Source organism: Triturus cristatus, chromosome 1_2, assembly GCF_964204655.1.
Source record: "Triturus cristatus chromosome 1_2, aTriCri1.1, whole genome shotgun sequence".
Taxonomy (NCBI): domain Eukaryota; kingdom Metazoa; phylum Chordata; class Amphibia; order Caudata; family Salamandridae; genus Triturus; species Triturus cristatus.
In genome coordinates, this window is record NC_140580.1 from 556,860,813 (window position 1) to 556,873,729 (window position 12,917).

Here is a 12,917-nt window from a genome sequence, read left to right on the forward strand (position 1 = left end):
ATGATCACCTTGGATACGGCCTTAGGCATCTGTCCAGAATAGGGTGTCGAGTAAGCATTTTACAAGCAATAGTTGCACCACTCAGCAATGAGTGGTGTCCCTCTTATAGCACAGCGGTGATGGTGCGACAAAGTCGCAATTGATCCAAGTGGAGTTCAACAAGGTAAATCTTGAGTTTTTTATTTAACAATAATATCCATTGACAGCATGAATATTTTGATGATAAAGCTGCTTAGGCAATTCCAAATAGCGTTTAGAGGAAACAAAAGGAAAATCCCCAATGCATTTCGGGTAGGTAACCCTTCGTCAGGAGGAATCCTAAAAAATGTAAAGGTAGGAGTGAGTGTCACGACCCCCTAACAATCTGCAATCAAGTTTATGGCTACATGTAAAAATGCGTGTGTTAAATCCTGTCGTTATCGTGAAAGGAAAAACCGGAAATAATGGTGAAGTTAAAATGCCACACGGATGAAATGGTGAAAGATAGACCATGTATGGTGAAAAATGTCCTTAAATATGAACCTGATCCAAAAAGGAATTAACGTGACTGACTGAGTGAGAGAAATCCGTTAATAAAGTTTAAGAAACAAAGGAAATCACCGTGATTACGAAACGATGAGAAAAGTGCAACGAAAGAGATTAACGTGCCTGGATAAGTGGGGAAAGCTTGTTGGTAAAGTTTAAAACAAACAAACCACTGTGATTGATAATTGTATGCGCACACGTCAATACATCTTTTTTTTTTTTTCTGCAAATATCACTCTTAATTTTCTTTACTTTATTTTATTTTCCTATCGTAAATTTGTTTTACTGTCAACATTTTCTTAGTCTGCTCTTCATCTTGTTTATACCTTTATTTAATGTGATTACCCGCTCTAAGAAGGCCACTGTTTGGCGTTATTAGTACGGTTCTACATTCTGTCGTATTTACCTGCTTTAAGATGGCCGCCATTTGGCATCAACTGCCCGTTTTCACTGTTTAAAATGAGCATGAACAACAGTTGACACTTGTAACTGGTCAACGCGAGCACCGCATACGTTCGCTCCTGATTAACTAAAGTTAAAATCCATGTGTAACGGAGTGTTTTTCGGTTATCTTTGGGCTACTATGGATGTTATTTTCTTCGTTGCTCTTTTCATTGCTTCGCAATCACGGTGATTTGTTTGTTTTAAGCTTTCCCCACTTATCCAGGCACGTTAATCTCTTTCGTTGCACTTTTCTCATCGTTTCGTAATCACGGTGATTTCCTTTGTTTCTTAAACTTTATTAACGGATTTCTCTCACTCAGTCAGTCACGTTAATTCCTTTTTGGATCAGGTTCATATTTAAGGACATTTTTCACCATACATGGTCTATCTTTCACCATTTCATCCGGTTTTTCCTTTCACGATAACGACAGGATTTAACACACGCATTTTTACATGTAGCCATAAACTTGTTTGCAGATTGTTAGGGGGTCGTGACACTCACTCCTACCTTTACATTTTTTAGGATTCCTCCTGACGAAGGGTTACCTACCCAAAATGCATTGGGGATTTTCCTTTTGTTTCCTCTAAACGCTATTTGGAATTGCCTAAGCAGCTTTATCATCAAAATATTCATGCTGTCTATGGATATTATTGTTAAATAAAAAAACTCAAGATTTACCTTGTTGAACTCCACTTGGATCAATTGCGACTTCGTCGCACCATCACCGCTGTGCTATAAGAGGGACACCACTCATTGCTGAGTGGTGCAACTATTGCTTGTATTCTTTCGCCTTGGTTTAGAGGACGACTCCACTTCAGCACGCTTAGAACTCCCTTAAATTTGGCTCATTTTATTTAAACTAGGTGTGCGTGGTATTCTATAACATTGAGTAAGCATTTTAGGCACAGGGCAAAGGTGAAAGCCTCATTAAGGCTGGCGGGCTGCCTATGTAATTCCAACAAATCCTTTATTGATAGCCTGGCATAGAAATTAGTAATATAGCCCATCTGCTAAGATACCACATCGAGAAATCAGGGCATTATTGGACTTCTTATGCGAGAGAATGTAATTTTGCTCATATTTTGTGAGCATTGTCTTTAGCTTGCTTGAAATAGCTTACTTGGAGTAATTAACTGAAAGTTAGAAATTCCCATTCTTCAGCAGCTAGTCTCAGTTTGAAGCATTATTAAGTCACATCTGTAAATTGCCACAAAAAAGTGTGCGTGGTGTGCACAGTCTTCCGGCAGGAGTTGAGCCTTCCTCAGTTAGCGAGGTATTGGAGCCCTACTGAGAATTGCCGATACTGTTACATTAGCTATACATCAGCTGTGGTGAGAAGTTCTTTCCAAGTCCCAAAGGCTAGCAGTCTGTCTGCACATGTGACCATACTGCCCCACTAACAGTACTGCAACTCTGCTGAGACATCTTGGCACTGTCCTTTTAAAGGTGTACCCGCCCGGCTGAACAGAGATGTTGTCACATTACATGTATGGCAGTCCTGTTGAGAAGAGAAGGCATTGGCCTTATTGAGAAGTGCTGGTAGTTCTCCACTGTGCATATAGGAAGCTTGGTCAGTAGTGTTTGTTCTGTCTCCTTAACGCCATCGGAGGCCTGAGAAATGCTAATACTCTCCTGGTCAAGGTCCGGAACCCCGCCGAGAAGTGCTAGGAGGTTCTCACCACTGTCTGATGGGAAATGTCTCCTGGATCTGGGACTCCTGCTTGAGAGGGGGACTACTGGCTTATGGAACACTGTTGCCTGATAGGGGACTACTACTCACCTCACTCGTGTTGGTCAATAAGTAGTGCCACATAAATCAGTAATTGTCAGACAACAGGCTTCACATCAGGCGGTGCCCTCCTATCAGATAGCTATTACTCTCTGGTCTCCATGCTGGGTTGGCCACTCACGAACCTTGCCCCTGCAGTACTCTAGCTGCCTCTAGATGCTAGGCTTTGTAGTGCCTCTCAATGACTGATCTGTGTTGCTCTAGATTTTAGAGGAGGGAGTGTCTACTAATTCCACCCTCAACCTTCATCCTCCAGTTGAGGAGTATTGTTCTGTTCCTGCGCCCCGCCTGGAGTCGCCAGGCACCGGATACCCTCCTCCTGGCTTGTTCCAGAGGAACAGCAGACTTAGCTGTTCTCCTGCAGAAAGGATGCTGTCTTGCCTGGAGTGACTGGGCTTGGTACCAGAGTTATCTTCACACTACCATTGGCAGCCCCTCTGGAACTCTCTAAATTGGCCCACCTAAGCGATTGATCAGTCCTTCTGGCTTTTCGATGCCCCTTTCCCCCTTAAACTCAAGCAGCAGCCCTGTCTGCCCCTGAAGGGAGCATCCTTGCCTTTTTCTCACTTAGGGATCTCCCCAAGAGGTTGTTTTTAAGTGCTTCCTGGCTGAAAAGTTGTCTCGGGTTTCATTTATCTTTTTCGTTGCAGGCGTGTGGGTCGATGCCGTTTAAAGGGACAAGTTGTTTACACAGACCTCTCATCGCACTATAGAACACATATGTCAGGAATTCACCAGATGAAAACATACACCAGATTCCAAAACCCCAATTGCAATGTTTCTAATTGCTTGTTTAATTTTCTGCTATATGTATCCAAGAATGATGCTATAACGGCAGCCAAAATAAAACTAAGCATAGCACTCAATTTATAAAACAGCAGTGTGGAGATCTTTTCGTGCTGTCCTGGCTGTAAAGAAGATCGTTCAGAAAGAGTTTCTACATATGAACCAGAATTATGCTCTATTTACACTTGAATTGTGGTGATCAAATACCCCAATTCTGTTTAGGCCTGTCCTTCAGCGTATCAAAAATGAGGCCTTTGAGCAAAACCTGAATTGTGCACCCTGCTAGCAGCATTCGGACACGAGCAGGACACTGGAAAATGAAAAGACTGCAGTTGTTGTTACCAGGGCAATGTTGCTGTAATGTCCAGGGGTTATTATGTGGCTAGGAAGCAAAGGGCCTTGGTTAGAGTTTGGCATAGGGAAAACATTGCCTTAAATCAGCAGTGCTCCTGCCCCCCCCCCCTCCCCCCCGACTCTGGCTGGCCCAGTGCAACCCTCTGGTCCGGCAGCCTGTCCTCCTAAGGGCATCCATGTCACAGTTGCTGCTCCCCACCCTTTTCAAGGCAGGGTGACTGTCACTCACTTTCCCTGGCCGTGTTCAATATTAAGAGATGGACAGAGAAAAGGCAGAATGAGCCCGGACGCGGGGAGAAATTTCCCGCATGTGGGGGATTTATTTCTGTTTTAAAGACACACATTTTCTGTTAAGGAGTTTTTATAAATGCCAAAAAGGTTTGCCGAGCAGACACATCAAACATGGCGGCTGCTCAGGAGACATTAATTGAAGGTAAGGGCGCAGAGACAGCAACAACTTTTTCACAGCTCAGAGATCTATGCCAGGCAGGTGGGGATCTCTAAATATTGAGGCACAGTCCTCTGGCAGGGTGGCAGAAGCCAAGGCCTCCACCCACCTGGCAGCCCAGTGGACCAATCACTAGGTCTAAATCAGGCCCAGAACGTTCATGTAGCGAGCCACCAATGTATAATAATTGTCTGTTTCTGTGGCTCTTAATACCACACTTAACACCATCAAATGTCACAACATTTGTCAGTGGGGAGAACCTCACTCACTGAGTAATCTCTCTGGCTTCCCCGGGTAAACACAAAGGGCCCCATTTATAAAAAGTGTAGCATCGCTGGGATAAAACAGAGATGTGACACTTTTCAGTGCGCCCTCCTTGTGACACCATGGATGGGCCGTATGTACTGTACGGCGCTCCATGTTGCAAGGATTGACAGATGCGTCAGGAATCCTGACATAAAGGTCAGCACAAAACTCATGCATTGATGGAGTTGTGTCATGAGCATGACGCAACTCCAGCAATGCATGAGGGAAGCCTATACCTATTGCACTGCATCACCCTTCCGCCTGTTATGAGGCAAGCATAAGGTTTTGACTCAGTGGTATCCTAGAGGTGGTGCAGTGAAATCTGATAGACTTTACTGCGCCACTTTTACGAGGCTTGCTTGCGGGGGAACGCCCGCCCTGCGTGTATTATACCAGACGCAGGTATAATGTGGCGCAGGGGTTTACAAAGTGACGCATCTGCCTAGATGCATCACTTTGTAAATAATGCACAGCATGGTGCATTATTTTTGCCGCCACTTCATCACGAACAGTGACGCAACAGCGGCACAAAAGTGTTGCAAGGGGCTCATAAATAAGCCTCAGAATGCCTTAACAATATAACATTTGGTTCACACTTCCAAACAAAACTGGTAGACCCATCCCACTTATTACCAGTGAAATGTGACTTATTTCATTAGTAATAGAATAACTTACAGTGATGATGCCTGTCATGGGGAGACATCCTTTACCACAAAACCATTACAACGCGGTATGGTTACATCGCGGTTTTGACAACGCAAGTCGTTACATCGACTTGCACTGGAGGGCGCTCTAGACTAAGGAATAGTGTGAATTACTATTCCAACACCTTCCCTACTGTATGTAGACTGGAGTTGGAATAGTAATTCACACTATTCCTAAGTCCAGCGCCCTCCAGCGCAAGTCGATGTAACGACTTGCTTTGTCAAGACCGCGATGTAACATACTGCGTTGTGATGGTACACGTTGTATCATCATACATCCCTGTCATGTAAAAGACGGACTGTGGATTTTGGTAGAGCTAATACTTGCCATATCATTAATGGTAAAGTTGAATCAGATGTCTTCAGCCATGGTGCACAGTGCTAAAAAGGCTAATTCTATACATCAGGGGCACAGTGCCGAAGAAGATCCTCCAGTTCCAGGTCACGTTTTTATTTTTTGGAGTTTTGTATAGTGCAAACTTTACCCAACGGCCTTTACATGCGAAGACGTTCAATCCAGTTAACGGACTCGCATGTCCACTGCTCAAATTTACTCATATTTCCCTACACTAATGCACATCTAATACTTTTGGGTTCTGGAATACTGTGCTACTCATTGAAAAGCGCTACACAAGGTCGTTTTCACAGCCAGAGATTCTAAGATGTACGAATAGTTAACCATGGCCACCCCAGGGTCACTGTAACATACCTTGTGTAATTGTCTGCAATAATCTAGAATGGTGTTCACTCCATGTAGTTTGCGGATTTCCCTGTCTAGACGTCAATCAAAGGGCCTTCTATCTGGTATCTCCACCTATTCACAAATTACCTGGAAAGCATGCCTCTGCCCTGTGTCAGGAGTACTGTAATATAACATCATAGGCTGCAAGTGCATCTTTGCATCATAGCCCTTTCACTAGGAGAAACACAAAATCATAGCTCTTTCCGCGCCTGTTTATGTCAGATCAAAGTGGCAGCCCGGTTCATAGCTGTACATCTGCAATCAGCCTCTCCTTCGAAGGATACTTAAAATTGGCAAGACAATCCCAGTGGTAGTAATTACTGCTGTGCATAGAATCTCCTCAAAATACAGCAACCAAGAGATAACAATGGGCCACATGCATCAAAGTTTGCATTTGCGATTCCTAAATTGCGATTTTTAAGAAATCGCAATTTAGGAATCGCAAATGGTTATGCATGTAGGAATTGCAAAATAAATTGCGATTCTTACACATTCCTTAATTGAGACTCACAAATTGCGAATCACAATTAAGGAATTGCTTCCCATTCATTCCTATGGGCCTTGAGGGCCATAGGAATCAATGGAAATTGCATGTGCAATTTACGAGTACCAAATAGGTACTGGCAAATTGCGCATGCCATTTCAAGGGTGCAAGAGTGCCAAAAGGACACCCTTATGCACCCCTGAAATTGCATTGCTATCACATGTTGCACACACACATGCCCCAGGGGCATGTGTGTGTGTGTGTAACATGGAACATTGAAAAATTCACTTTTGTGCCTTTTTCAAAGTTTTCGCAAATTACCATCAACTTGGAATTGATGGTAATTTGCGTTTCTTAATTGAGAAAGTGCAATATTTGTTGTTGTTAATTCATTGCATTTAGAGAATCGCAATTTGCGAGTCCCTAAATGCAATCGCAATTTAAAGTTATCGCAAATATTTAGCGATTACTTAAATGGCGATTTTGCAAAAATACTGGTTGCAAAGTGGCAGATTCGCAGAATCTGCCCCTTTGCGACCGGAATTTTCAATGATGCATGTGTCCCAATGAGTCCAGTGCAATTTGCACATCATGCACCAAGTGTTCTTTTAAATTTCATTGGTGAATGTGACAAATTTACAAATTTCTTCCTAGTAGTATTTACACCAATAGACAACACAAAAGGTGAAGTACACAGAAGCTCAAATTGTTTTCAGCAAAAGGTATCTTACATTCAAGAGGTACAGAATATCACAAAGTCATTTTTGAAATATAAAGTACTTCTAGTGAGTCTTAACTGGACCTCTTTTGTGGAGTTGAGAGAGTTCCAGTATCCAGATTGATTTGATAACATCTAAAAAGTGGGTCAGATCCATAAAGTCTAAAGCTACACATTTACAAGCACTGAGAAAAACAAAACACAGGCCCTAACTTGCTCATCTTCTGAATACTTAGGAAAGCACAGCACTCTATCTTTGGTCTTAAAAGGTGTAGGAAACCCCTTGTGTTTTAAAAGCTCTCTTGATGACCTCTTATCATATTGGGCAATCTGTATTGTACCATGGAGTACACATATCCAGCAGCACCCCCTGCTGATTTCTCACAAAAGGACCGAGTGCACCATTTGTACAATAGCGCCAAGCACTCAAGAATAACACATGACACTCCGAGGGCCTGATTCACAAAATTGTGTTAATGAGCACCTGAAGATTTACAGATGTGCAGTTTTAAGAATGTTTGGAACTTTCAAAGGATTCCAGGAGTACTCCTGGGAAGGTTTTGACAGCTGCACCTTACCAGGGGTTCGCACAATCCTACGTAGTTTCACACATTTATTGTGCATGGTGTGCAATTACACATGTTTAAATACTTACCAAAACTCCGTAGACACTTCCTAATTATTTGGAGCGGTGTTAGTTCCACAGGTATCCTATATTTTTATGTATCTTACATCAATAATATAAGAGCGGTAGTCTCTCTGGAACATGGTCTGCAGTGTTTAAAGAATCGATAACCAGCATGAGCAGGTAGGGAGAACTTTGATTTCAGACTTTGCAAATCTTTCACCGCATTCAAACACAAGGTTGCTGTGTAGTGACTAAGTATCCATTCTATTCTTTTGTGAGTAGAGGATTGCAGGGAGGCCCATTTTTACACACATTGGGGCTCATTAATGAGCCCCTGCGTCACTTTTACGCCACCGGTGCGTCACTTTTTGTGACGCACCAGTGGCGTAAAACATGCGCCATGTTGCGCCATATTTACAAAGTGACGCATCTAGGTAGATGCTTCACTTCGTTAACCCCTGCGCTACATTATACCTGCGTCAGGTATAATGTATGCAGGGTGGGCGTACCCCTGCAAGAAAGGGTCGTAGGAGTGGCGCAGCGAAATCTATGAGATTTTGCTGCGCCACTACCAGGACGCCAATGCGTCAAAACCTTACGCCTGCCTCATAGCAGGTGTAAGGGTCACGCAGGCCCTTTCACATGGGGCTTGCCCCATGTGAAAGGAACATTGCTGGAGTTGCGTCAGGCTTCCGACACAACTTCAGCAATGCGCCACTTTTTGCGCCTACAGATACGTCAGTTATACTGACGTATCTGTCCTTCCTTGCAACATGATGCGTCATATCATAAATATGACGCATCATTGGTGTCGCAAGGAGGGCGCACTCAGAAGTGACGCATCGCTGCTTTCACGCAGCGATGCGTCACTTCTCATAAATGAGGTCCAAGGTGATTATTTCACACATTTTCCTGGGATCACACTCTATTGCACTCTTTGAATTGTCAACCATTTTTTATTACTCACATATTCAGTTACTCACAATCATTTTGGAACTACATATTCATATGAGCATGCCTTTAAAAAATAAGCGGGTTAAAACACAGATTGTCTCCTTGGAAGAAGCCACACTTAATGCTTGTGTAGTTTGCAGAAACCAAATGTTGGCAGCTCTTATTCTTTCATTATTGGCTTGTATTGTCTTATTGCTATGTATTTTATCTCAGAATCATACATTGCACAGGCTGTCAAAGCACAGTGATTTTGTTTGTGTTCAGTGCTTGTTGTTTGTTTGTTTTTCTATGTTAGCACTCCTCATTATAAGTAAAAACCACAACAGTTCAATGTTGATGTTAAAAAATCACATTTTACTGAGAATATTAAAATAGAGGACTGCAGGCATAAAGCATTTTTTTAATCTGGCTACTGATTTCACCATTCACAGTTCTCTTTATTCCATCAGAGTCATTGGTACTCCCACAATCACACTCCACTGCACACATTAGACTGCCTCTGCCTGAATGGTACTCACTCACAGTGTCATGCTCATTCCACACGGGCAGCTGAATGAGTTATTAACCCTTGTGCAATTAACTGCAATCCACCCATCGGGAGTCCATACCTGCCAACTTGCAAAATCACTTCACTGTGTGAGGAGGGGGTGGGGCCTTGGAGGGGTGGGGCCTGGTGACGAGAGCTATCCAAGAGGCCCCTCACTGAGTCCCCCGCCATCCCCCCAAAAAACTATATAAAGGGTCAACGAGAGGGTTGCCGATGTCCTGGGGTATTTTCACACCTTTTAATGGGCATCTGCCACTTACACCCTCCGACAGCGAGCCGGAAATCCACCGCTTACAGTAGTCATCAGCTCGTTCTCCCTGCCACCGTGTGATTTCGGCTCCTCGCCACGTGACCTTGTGAAGGGAGCCGATATTGTGTGAGACATGGTGGCACCCTGTGAGTTGGCAGGTGTGGGAGTCCCAGTTTTGTGGAGAGAGAAATTGGACATTATCTTTGCAAAGGGAAATCTAGTTCATATAAAAGTACAGGCACAATCCAAAGCCTTGTTGGTCCCATCGCGTGACTCTTGCACAAACTTCCAAGCTCTCCTTTCTTGTGAGTTTGAAGTGCCAGAGAACACTCCCCTTTTTACTGTTGAGGTATTTGGGGCTGGGGTCTAAGTTAAACATTGATTCTGATCCTATATGTTGCTTGGGGTACAGCTGCTGTCCAAGGTTAACAGAGAGACTGAAGTAAAAACACTGGATTAGGACACTTAACAGTTAACGCCCTGTTAGTCTGCGTCGTCCCTCCTGTTGCTGGAAGTTGGATCCCCAAGATGGCCTAATGTATGTAATTGACGGTCTAGTCCTCTGTGCCCAGGGGTTTACTCCAGGCTTTGTTTTAAAGCTTCCCTCGCCTCCACTTGTGTTCCATTACATTGGTTTCCTCCTAATGTGTTTGATAAATCTGTTTACACTGCTTGCTGTCATGCTGGTATTGCAGCCCGTGTTCTGCACTAATTGCTCTCTGTATGAGAAAGTCAGGAAGAATTCCTTAAGGGGGTTTCTCAATTAATCAAAATTAAGTGTCAATTAATTGAGCAGTAGGTTGGTGCTAAATGTTGTTCTCTAAGCATTAAAGGAAGGAGTGTTTTGCTTCATATAATTGCATACATTTTCCCCCGACACAATACTCAGAATTCATCCATCACATTATCCAAGTGAAAATAAAAGAGGGTTAGCTACTCGCACAAACATCCAGATACTGTTTTTCAATTGCCTGATGAACGGAGTTCAGAAGAAATACGAAATAAATGTGTTATTTGTTGCAATCCCTGGGCAGCTGACAGTTAGGTCAGTGCTATGGAATTTGCTGATGCTTTTCCAGGCAACAGTGGATTTGGTAATGATCTTGGCAAAAATTCCAGGTCCAGTTATGATTGGGGAGTTTTCACCAACAGCAATTTCATCCCAAATCTTCTTAAATTTAGAAGCTGAACGTTTAACGTTGTCTCACTAAAGTGCCTCTTAGATGCTCAAAAGATGAAACTGCAGTCAATAATTCCAAACACTGATTCATAGAATGGAGATTTGTGGCTTCCTAAGAATGAACATTCTACTTACTCTAGCTGAAAAGTCATACAACCTGACATCCTCTTAGAATGGATAGCAGTAGCAAAGGTGTGGTAATGGGTGGGCATGGAAATTGTGAGCATACAACATGTGTAAGGAGTGGACAGCCACCAAAGTTTCCTAAGGCATTTTCCACCCTCCAAAAGCACAGAAAACTACTCATGCAAAGAGCAGGTGGTTCTGCATCTCGATATCTCCTGGGTGGGAAATTAGGAGAGCACTTCTCATATTTAATTAGGGTGTTTTCCCTAAAAGGAAAATATTACCCCTATAGAGAAAAAAAGGTCTTAGGAAAAAAGTGTAAACCACTGTAGGCATGATTAACAAAGGTAAACTTACACTTTTGTGTAAGTTTACGATTGTTTGCTGTTCACAAAGCCATTTTACTATTAGTATCTTTATGGCTGCAGAGTCTTCGCACATAAAAAGATAGGACAATCCTATATGTTTATGTGCAAAGACTCTGCAATCGTAAAGATACTACGAGTGAAATACCTTTGTGAAAAGCAAACAGTCATAAACTTACACAAAAGTGTAAGTTGCCTTTGTGATTCAGGCCCTGTGTTGGAATGGAAATGACCCCTGCATGGTATTTGGATGCGTGCCCCTGCCCTGAGTGCCCAACTGCATGGTGTCCTTACTTTTATTTTGGCCCCAGAATCATGCTACTCTAGTATGTGATCAGAGGTCTAAGCATGTCCCCAATTAGGCAAAGTCCTTGGTCTGCCCTGTGACCTGTAAGTGTGCACACAGCGTGCTCTCATAATTCGCAGAGGTCTACCGTTCTTGTCCTGCGTATAGCACAAAAAGCGGTGGTAGCGGTATACCATGTTTTTGTGATAGTGTGATCAGACCTTATTATCTCTGTTACTCAGAGTGTGTGGCCTACTGCCCTCTCTTGCGTAAAGTTGTGCTGCTATGTGGACGCCCAGAACCTTTAAAATCAAGCAACTAAACCGGTTTTGCAGTTTCACAGCTAATATCATCTTCTGCAGCCAGCTCCAACCTCTAAAATAGAATATGTGATCTTACCTCTGTGTTACGTAGCTTTTACTGTGGTCTAGTACAGGTATGTTTTCTACCTCCACCATATTACATGTTCACCAAAGCTCTTCACTTATGTATCCAGTTATTATTTTTGACTTTATGAAGGCAGCTATTAGCTATAAGAATAAGATACAACTGGTGTTGCAAGTGGAACCGCTGACCGTGCAATTGGTTGGGTTGTTAATGTCATACCTCAGGATAAAGTCAGGCTTCTGCTCCACAGTCTTCAGAAAGCATCTGCTGGTTTCTTTGATTCCTGTCAGGGAAAGGCTAGCTCTGTGTTGACAGCAACAATTTGAAGGTAAGCATTGACAGCCGTGTTCTCGTTGTAAGCATATTCAATCCACTTGCTTGAAGAGCAACTGAATTGCTTAAAGGCTAGTCTTATTGGCTGGAATATTTGTATGAGGCCATTTTATTTTGTTAGGAAAAGTAAACATTCCAGACAGATCCAATATGTTGAATAGCACAGCAAAGTGAAATCATTTAAAATAATGTGTATTTTTTTTTTATTTGTTCTATGTGTAGCAGCATCTTTTCATAATTATATTTATGGATGACTCTATTTTAACTTAATTAACAAAACCAAGCAAAATGTTTAAGATCTCATGGTTTTTGGGAAACGATTAAGAATATATCATTACTATATGCTGATTGTATGCTTGCTTACACAATTCCTGGAGCAATCTGGAAACAGCTCATAACATTGTATGAGAGGACCATAGCGGCATATCTACAAGGTGGCGATAGAAAATTATCGCCGCTTTTGCGGCCGCTTTCGGCCGAAAAGCGGCGATAATTTTATCGGCTAATCAGCAAGGTCACGCTATCGCGTGAAACCATGCATTAGCGCATGAATTCTTAAC